This window comes from Camelus bactrianus, chromosome 3 (assembly GCF_048773025.1).
Source record: "Camelus bactrianus isolate YW-2024 breed Bactrian camel chromosome 3, ASM4877302v1, whole genome shotgun sequence".
Lineage (NCBI taxonomy): Eukaryota > Metazoa > Chordata > Mammalia > Artiodactyla > Camelidae > Camelus > Camelus bactrianus.
The window spans coordinates 50,121,489-50,130,833 of NC_133541.1; the positions used below are offsets into that span (position 1 = coordinate 50,121,489).

The window sequence follows — 9,345 nt, forward strand, 5'->3', positions numbered from 1 at the left end:
ATATTACATAGCTTCATCTTTACCTGATTCATCAGAACAATCCCCACAGTCATTTCTGGTGTCACACACCTTGTCCATGTATGTCCAAGTCTTCTGGTTGGGACACTTGAATATCAAGTTTTGTGGGAGACGCTGGGCACTTGGCCTGTATTTGACAACAGCATTATTTCTAACAGAAACATTCGTGCATTGATAATTTTAATTCTAGTTCTGAATTTTAGTTATTAGATGATGGTGACTGCTTTTTAATTTGGATTGTTCGTCCACCTCACCACAATAGGTAGCAGACTCATCTTCCCTGTGACTGCAGCCAGCCTGCCATTACAAAGCAAGGAGGGTGGCAAGCAAGTGGTGAGGTCCTCACACAAGAAGCCCAGCTGCCGTGAAGCTGTTTTACATGGTCGATACAGCAAATCTGGAAGATTTAAAAGACAGGTACTGGATGTTGACATATGCATCATGACCATAAACGTCAATCTTGAACAACGTAATACCTGTCTGTAATACTCTGCTTCCTTCTTCCCCTGTCTGCTTCTTTCCGTTGTTCTTTTCCCCATGATTTCTTTCCCTTTTCCTTCTTTTTCTCCCCCTTCCTCCCAAACTCTCTAGGCCAGCTTAGCTTGCATTGCTTGCAATACCACTGGCATCTGGGTAAACGAGTGTGTACACACTCCTGCTTGAGAAGGAGTTGAAGGTGACTAGGAGGGGCCAACAAGCCTGGGATCTGGCTTGAGCTGCTCCACAGATTGGTTCTGTGTATTTGTGAATTTCCCTTTTGTGATTTTCTTAACTGGAATTGAGAACACAGATAAACTGCTAGGTCAACCTCAAGGGGACTCTATGGGTTAAACTGAGATCATTGTTTAAATACAATTAATCTACTCACTCAAAAATGAGTGGGAGTTTATCAAAATAATGCTGTGATATATATTTTTTAAATTTTAAGTACTATAAAATTTTGATGGAAGCTAAGAGGTAAATAGCAGACTGGTAACACACATCTCAACCATATTTATACCTAAAATAATGTATTTCCAGAAAATTCTGGCTTAGTGTGTGGGGTAGTAAACAGGAAACATTTTAGATACCTAGGTTAGAGTTGGTGAGAGCTTGAGGAAGGTGTGCTTTGCATCCAGAAAGTTTTGCAGTTGGACTAGGTTGATAATTAAGAAGCAGGTAACACCGCTGTGTGTATCCCTTAATCCATGAGGTGCTTGGCACAACGATTGTGGCTGATCTCCCTCGAATTGCTAACAGTATTTATCACCTAACAGTATTTATCACCCCACCCAACCTCATTTAATACTGAACGATATGCTCTCCTGCATTGTTCATCACTGGTTCCCTAGTCTCCCCAAATATGGCAGAAACTCCTTAAAGATACAAACCACATCCTGTGTAAGCTTCAGAGCTGGGCAGACCTGTATTAGAGCACTGGCTTGTTGATTTACCATCCGTATGATCTTGGGCAAGTCACCTAACCTCCCCAAGTCTCTGTTCTTAATGGTGATAACAATAACCACCTCACAAGGTGGTTGAAAAGCATGAAATCAAGATGAGATGTGTTAGTGTCCAGAGCAATGGTTGTTGGCAGAGACCACGTGCCAGCCACCCATTATCAGTAGACTCCCCATCTCACCCTATCAGGAAGAGACCCACCCATTTTTGAAATACATGGGGGACAAATATACTCTTGCTGGTTGAGTGAATGACTGACAGGTCCATCACCTACGGGAGACACGTACTTGCAGGTTTTACAGGTATCCCAAAGGTGATCCCGAGACTGACCACAGCAGCCAGAACCCCGAGCACAAGGAATGCCATGCAGGAAACCCAGAGACAGTACTTCGTGGGAGACCAGCACCGCTCTGTAACAACAAAGCACAAACACACAGGAGAACAAGTCTCCATCTCAGTAAGAGCTTTGTCTTGGGGATACGATGTAAACTAGCCAGGTGGTATCCATGTTGATCTCAGTGCGAAAGGCAGGGGACAACATTTAGGACCTTACATGTATGCTCTGAGTGGTAGTGGTGCTTTTCCCGTCTACAATGTCTAATTCAATCTCTCAGCAGCAAGCCTTTTGACAAACAGGTATTGCTCCCTCTGCTGTAAAAATGAAGTTTTAAAATGAAACAGCAGGGCCAGTGAGGTGAAATGACTCCTGAGGCTTATGCTGAGGTGAGTGAACAATCTCACCTCAAACTCAGCTCTCTGGTTCCCTTCCCAGGGCTGGGTCTCCTGTGCCACTGTTTCCCCAGACCTGGCTTTCAGGCTAGCTGCATCAGAATTCAGGAAGGAAATGCAGGTTCCTGGGCCCACCCCAGACCTACAGCATTCGAATCCCTAGGGGGTGGGGCAGAGGAGCTGCATATTTTTTGAGCACCCCTGGTCACTCTTACACACATGAACATTTGGGAACTACAGCCCTGTGCCAAAGATGAAATGCAGACCTAGGCCTTGAGTTCCAACCAGACTTTCCGAAGGACATTGCTTGGTGGATTCTGGAATGAGCAGTCCTTGAAGAGCAGGAGAGGGGAGCTGCTTCCCTTTAGAGCGTCTTGGCACCACGGGAACTTGCCTGACTGGTTTTACTGGCACAGCATGAAGAGGAAAACAGTGCTCTGACTGCTCTTGATCTTTCCTCAGAGTCCAGCTCACTACCTTTCGCAAACAATGAGACTCACCCTCGATATTTCTGAGGTGGCCCATCGGCTGGAGTTCCTAATATCTCTGACCCTTCTTCAGTGCCCGGAGTCTGCAGTCAAGCCCCCTTTTGGGTAAACAGTACATTGTCACAGAAGAGAGACAGGATGGCACTTTTCCATGGGAACCACTCCTGGACTCCAAGGCTTTCTTTTGTCCCTTTGACAAGTATAAAAATTAATTCTTTTATCTCTAACACCTAAGAGTGCTTCAGAGTCAACAGCCCAATGTGGCTGTGAATAGTCACATAATTGGTGAAGAAACTTAGCTTTAAAGAACCTAAGTGTCACAGCCAGTAAGTGGTAGAAACGGACTAGAATGCAGTCAGAGCCTGCAAGTCTTTTTGCAGAACCACAGAGCTCCTCCCTCTGCTGGGTCACAAACACCCTGAAACCAGCATCTCCTGCTCTGCGGTCAGTGTTAATTTGTGCTTCCCACAGCAGCTGCAGCCTGTAAAATGTTCCCCACTCTTTGGAAATCCCACTCCAGCACTCTATCCTAGGCATACAATTTGATATACAGAAGAAAGATTTATGTAAAAAGATTTTTTTACATAGTCTTATTTGTAACAGGAGACGCTAAATGCTAAACTATGCTAAAACATGTATCACTTTCAATAGTGAAACCTGTTTATTAAAAGCGATCAAATAAACTACTCAGCATATATGTGATGGCTTCACGATCGTGTCAAACAATCATATAGAAGCACTAAGTATGAAAACGAAGGCTGGGGGAGCTAGCAGTGGCCATCTCTGGATTGTGGTTCATTGGTTCATCATTCATTCCTTCAGCAAATATGCACGGAACACCCGTGTCAGGCAGTGTGCTGGGCTCCATAGACACAATGGTGAACAAGAGAGATGGATGCAGTCTGCCCTCAGTGAGCTGACTGCCTGGAGAACGATGCGATTTTTAGCTGAGGGGTTTGTGTCAGAATCACCAGGGGGTGCTTTTAAAAAATTCACATACCGCACGCTTCACTCCTGAAGATGGTGGTTTACTGAGTCTAGGATGGGGTTAGGGCTTAAATGCTTTTTTAAAAAAGGTCCCTTAGTGATTCTGAAACAGCCAGGATGATAAATACTCTTCTAGAATAGACATCTGCAACCTTTTTTCATTGTATATCCCTTCAGTAACAAAACAAATAAATCAAATAAAATTAGCATTCCCCCACAATATACAAATATTTATAAACTCTATGCCTGTACTTGTCCACCAGTATATTTTGTATATTGTTAAACATTGTCTGAGATTGAAATCTAAGAAGAGTGAAATGAAGCATACTATATAAAAATAAAAGTTCTAATATTTTTTTCCCTGACCCCACTGGATCCTCTTGTGAGTCCTGTGTGGCTCACGTGGCGATCACTTCTCTAAAGGTTAATGAGGCTGTGAGTGGCAAACGAGAAAGCTGCTTATAAGAAGTCATTGCTTACTTAGTGCCACAGCCTCAAGGGTGTGTTCAAGAGGCCAGTGTAAACACTAATCATTAAAACAGAATCAGACATTCAAACAGCCCTGTGACGTTAAAATGGGATTAGAGCCACAAAGCATGTCTTTACTACCTCAGTGGCTAACGTGTAGCTGGAAATCATTCCGCTGTGGATCAACAGACCTGAGGAAACGTTATGGGGTCTCTGGGCCCTAAACTTCATCTTAACTAAGCCATAAAAACCAAGGTGGTGGTGGGTAGGGGGTGGAAGGAATTGTGCAGACTGAAAAATGAACCCAAGGCCTGGGGGCCTGAGGCCTGCAGTGGATCAGGGCCAGGCTGGAGCTGTGGGGTCCCGAGAAGGGTCTGGAATGCTGAGCTGAGGCACCCGGAGGGCAATGAGGCTTGGGCCTGCGCTGTGTTTCCTCCCTTGCTGCTGAGAACCCGTCGGAGGCAAGGTCAATTTCTGTACTGAAGAGGGCAGTAGAGAGCAAAGAACAAGCCCTCACTCCTAGACTCCCTCAGAAAGCTAACCCATAACCATCACTCTTCCTTGCTCCGGAGTGAACTGGATAGGAAGGACCAGAAGGGCCAAGAGGGACCCATGTCTGTCCCATGCTACTCAGGGATGACTGGCCAGGACATTTCAAAGCATTTAGAGGTCAATTTCTAGCCACTCAGCCCCCGCCCTTTGTGACTGTGTTCTCCATTGGTAATTACGCAGGAGGGTTGTTTAAGCCCCTTCACATTCACTGCCTCACTCACTTTCAGAGTGAGCCTGTGAGGTGAGTGGCATTTGTAAGACTGTCTTATAGATGAGGAAACAGACGCCTAAAGATGTGAGCACCTGTCCAGCCTTCCAGAGCCGGCTGGTGACAGAGTCGGACTTGGAATTGAGTCTCCTGAAAGCAAATAGAGTTTAACTTTTCCTGCTAAACTTCCCTTTCTCAGAGTTGGACAGTTTCTCAAGAATCTGCAGATTCTCTATGAGCACTTAAATTTTTGTCTTCATGGTGACGGTAATCTGTAACAGTTATTCTAAGCAGATCCTGAATCGTCTGGATGACCACACTGAAGCAGTGGCATGGAGCATCAGAATCCCTGTGTTTATCCTTTGATTTGTGTTTATCTCTGAGTTTATACCAAGTGAAATCCAGTCAATTGAATTTCACTTGATATAGCTTCTTGGTATATCCTATCACTGAACACAGAAATGTGGGTGAATTGAATCATCTCAGGACTCACAAAGCACAGGCATGTCAGACTAAAAAGAAACTTGCCTCATAACATCCGTGTTTACATTTCCAGTAGATGTGCTCTGTTTCTCAGTCTTTGAAAATATCAATTTTCAGCCATTCAATTAGCAATAATTTTAGTAGTAAGGATGCCTTGAAGAATGGTTCTGTTTTGGAGTGCAACAGTAATTGAATTAGTTGCCCACTGAATGCAGATGAATATCTTCAAATGAAAGAGAGAGCTTTACAGAGTTATCAAGTGACATCTGCATTGCTCACTTACAGAGTGTCGGTTAAGTGAAAGGTCTCCTCCTTCTATACTGCAAGCAAAGGCTGCGAGGCATTCATTCTTCTGTTTTGTGTGCAAACAGACATTCTTGGGAGTTGTATTTTCAAATTCACAGTATAGAAAAAGAATAAATAAATGACCAGACCTGAGTTAACATTTTTCTACTATGAACCCCACACTGGCGATTTAGTTTCTGCAAGACAATACCATTCACTTACCTATCACATTAAGTTAATATCACAAATTTAAATTTTATTAGCTTTATGGTATTTGATTTCACTTTTATCCTGCAATTACATAGTAATCTATAAACATGGAGTTTATAATTGTTTCATGGTTTATATATTAAAATAATATTATAATAAAATAAAATAAAAGAGTTGGGAGTCTATAATAATTTCCCAAGAATGTGAAGGGGTCCATTTGTGACCTGGTTTGAGGAACGGATCCCCATCCCACTCCGGGATGTCTCACCTTTGAGAGCTGCTCAGATTTGTTTTCCTCCTCTGTCTTCTTCCCTAATGTCAGTCCCAACTCTTACTGTAAGTCCCCTCTTAGTTCCTGAGCCCACCAGGGGACTCTCCTTCTTGGGAAAAGTTCTGAGGCCCTAATCTAGTTCAGTTACTGTGTTTTACTCATGAGGAAACTGGGGCCCAAATGGAGAAAGTGGCTCTAGTTCAAGGTCACCAGAGACTGCAGCCAGCTCTCCTGACTCTGAGCCCAGGAAACAGATCCCGCAAAAGGGGGCAGGGAGCAGCAGTCATTATTCCCATGGGCTTGCTAATTTCCTGCTTTAAGTGGGAAGCCGATGGACTGCAGGCATGACACAGGGCATTAGGAGCAGGGTCACCACTGGTGCAGTGGACTCCTCACCCACTGGCCAATGTGGTGCCCAGACTCCCAACCTGAGCCTCCTGCTTTCCTGAGCAGAGGCTGCAGACTGAAGGGCACGGTCACTGCACTGGAGTCAGCAAACCTGATCCTGGACTTGGACCTGCCGAGGAGGAGGGGGTGACCTTGGGGGAGCCATTCCCCCTGGGCAGGCCTCAGCTTCCTCTTCTGTAAAATAATCAGGGTTATGGTAGAATTTCAGTATCTATATCCCAATTCTCCATGATGATAAAGATCCCTTGGAGTGTTTCTTAAAAACCCACATTCCTGGACCCCCACCCAGATTTGGAATATCCAGGGGTAGAGGCCTGGTAACCTGTATTTAACAGGGGCCTCAGCTCGCTGCTGTCAGCAGGAAGTCACAGGACTTGCTGAGCACTGAGCCCTCTGCTGGCTCTCAAATGCTGAGTCATTGAAAGCCCGGACACACTGCAAGTATGACTGAGGGGAAGAACCCGGATCAGCCCCAGAGGTTCACTCCTAACAGTATCGTCAGTGAGTCACTTAATGTGGCTCCAAGGAACTGGGGAAACGAGATGGGTGAGTTTTAATCAGGGGAATTAACCGAGAGAGGGCAAAGGTAGGCCTCTGAGGAGAGGCAAAGGCAGTCCTGGAGAGCAGCAGTGTGGGTCTCCGAGTGGCTGGGGTTCAACACCTAGGGGAGGCCGGAGCCTGGAGTGGACCATCTCACTGCCTGCAGGGCTCTGAGTGGAGCCAGCTCTGTGGTTCTGTTTCAGAAGACGAGTGTTTGTCCAGTACGGCCCAGAGATCAGAGTTAGCCCTGCTTCAGAGGAATCAGCTGGTCCCTCTGGTGGCATGACCTGATTCTATAGGAGGCCAAATGCCAACTTGTGGCTTTATGGGCAGTGACACCCTCTAGTCAGAAACAGAGGTGCAGAGAGGAGGAGTGTAAAAGAAAAATTACTCTGACACCTGTTAGACTGGTAAGGAAGACTTCATTTGAGACTCTTGCAAGAGGGGAGAGAGAATGAACTCAGCTCCCGATACCGCAAAGGCAACTAGGGGTTTATGGCCAACAGATTGAGGGAGTCAGTGGATGAAAAGTTACTAAGAGGAACTTGATTATACATCAAGGGTAGGGGGATTCTTGGTAGACTGGATTCTTGCTAAAGCAGGCCAAGGCACTTAGCTATTAAGGGTGGGGGAGTCTCAATAAACTGGGTTAGGAGGATGCGTGCCAAGACTTGGCCTAATAGGCCAAGGTCATGTCAAGAAAAGTGCAGACACTCCTGGGCATATATCCAGAGGGAACTCTAATTTGAAAATATACATGCACCCCAATGTTCATAGTAGCACTATATACAATAGCTAAGACATGGAAGCAACCTAAATGTCCATTAACAGATGATTGGATAAAGAAGTTGTGAGACACACACAATGGAATACTACTCAGCCATAAAAAAGAATAAAATACTATTCGCAGCAACATGGATGGACCTGGAGGTTGTCATACTAAGTAAAGTAAGTCAGAAAGAGAAAGAAAAATATCATATGATATCAATTATATGTGGAATCTGGGGGGAAAAATGAATGAGACAAATGAACTTATTAACAAAACAGAAATAGACTCACAGACATAGCAAACAAACTTGTGGTTCTGGAAAGCGGTGGGGGGGCTGGGAGGAATAAATTCGAGTTCAGGATTTGCAGATACTAAGTACCATATATAAAATAGGTAAACAGCAATGTCCCACTGTATACAACAGGGAACTATATACAATACCTTTAATAGCCTATAATGAAAAAGAATATGAAAAGGAATATATATAATGTATAACTGAATCACTATGCTGTACACCAGAAATTAACACACCATTGTAAACTATATTTCAATAAAAAATAAATAAAAATAACATTTTAAAAAGAGAAGAGGGCTGAGAGTGAAACAGCACATAAAATATGGACCAGTTTAAACTGGGTTTGCCTCCTTGAATAGGTTGATTGATGGATCAAACCTTGAGTTATTTCAGAGACAGCACTGCATGTATGCAAAACGGGAACCTGCATCTCCAGGATGACCCCAGAACCAAGAATCTTCAGTCTGCAGAACTCAAAGAATAGGAATATTGCCACTGGAGCCCTTTACTAACCGAGAAGACCTTCAGTAGGAAAAAGCTGGCTTCCAGCAGCACGTGTGGCTTATATCGACTGATTCAAGACTAGCCAATCAGCCTCCAAGCTTGAAATTCCCCCTAATCCCTTATGTTTTGCCTGAACCCTGGTTTGAGGACGACAGAATTGAGCTGGGCTTCCTGTCTTTTTGCCAGTTGGCCTCACAATAAAGCTTTTATTTTTCCTCAAAAGCTGGTACTGTAGTATTGGCTTCTATACACGTTAGGCAATGAGCCCTTACTCGGTAACCGGAGGAGCCTGATTAAAGTTTGGTCAAGGAAGAAGTCTCTGTTAAGGGCTGAGAACCACCATGGTTGAGATGAGTTAAGAAAAAGCTGGAAGGAATGTGCATTTCTCTCCTTCAGGCTAGAGAACTGAGAGGAAGATTCATCCTCAGGTAAACACGGGGGATTGAACTGGGGGCTTTTACTACTTAACAGAGGCAATGTTAATAATAATAAAATAGTAGTAACTATAGCTCTCATTTATTGTTTACTATGTGCTAGTAATTTCAAATCACTTCATTTATTTCAAATTTATATATTATTTCAAATCCCTAGAAAAACCCTCAAAGGTGGTATTATGATGTTAACTTTATAGGTGAGGAAACGGAGGCTCAGGAAAAAACTTTGTTGAAAGTCAGGATTTGAATCTGGGTC

At 44.1% G+C, this 9,345-nt stretch overlaps 1 long non-coding RNA gene across 1 annotated transcript; it reads left to right on the top strand.

Annotated features, from left to right (window-relative positions):
• The first annotated feature begins 6,672 nt into the window (after nucleotides 1-6,672).
• LOC141575248 (uncharacterized) lies at nucleotides 6,673-9,005 on the top strand. Its single transcript, XR_012502692.1, has 3 exons — nucleotides 6,673-7,093; nucleotides 7,919-8,035; nucleotides 8,511-9,005. It is a non-coding gene; the product is annotated as an uncharacterized LOC141575248 (long non-coding RNA).
• The last annotated feature ends 340 nt before the right edge of the window (nucleotides 9,006-9,345 follow it).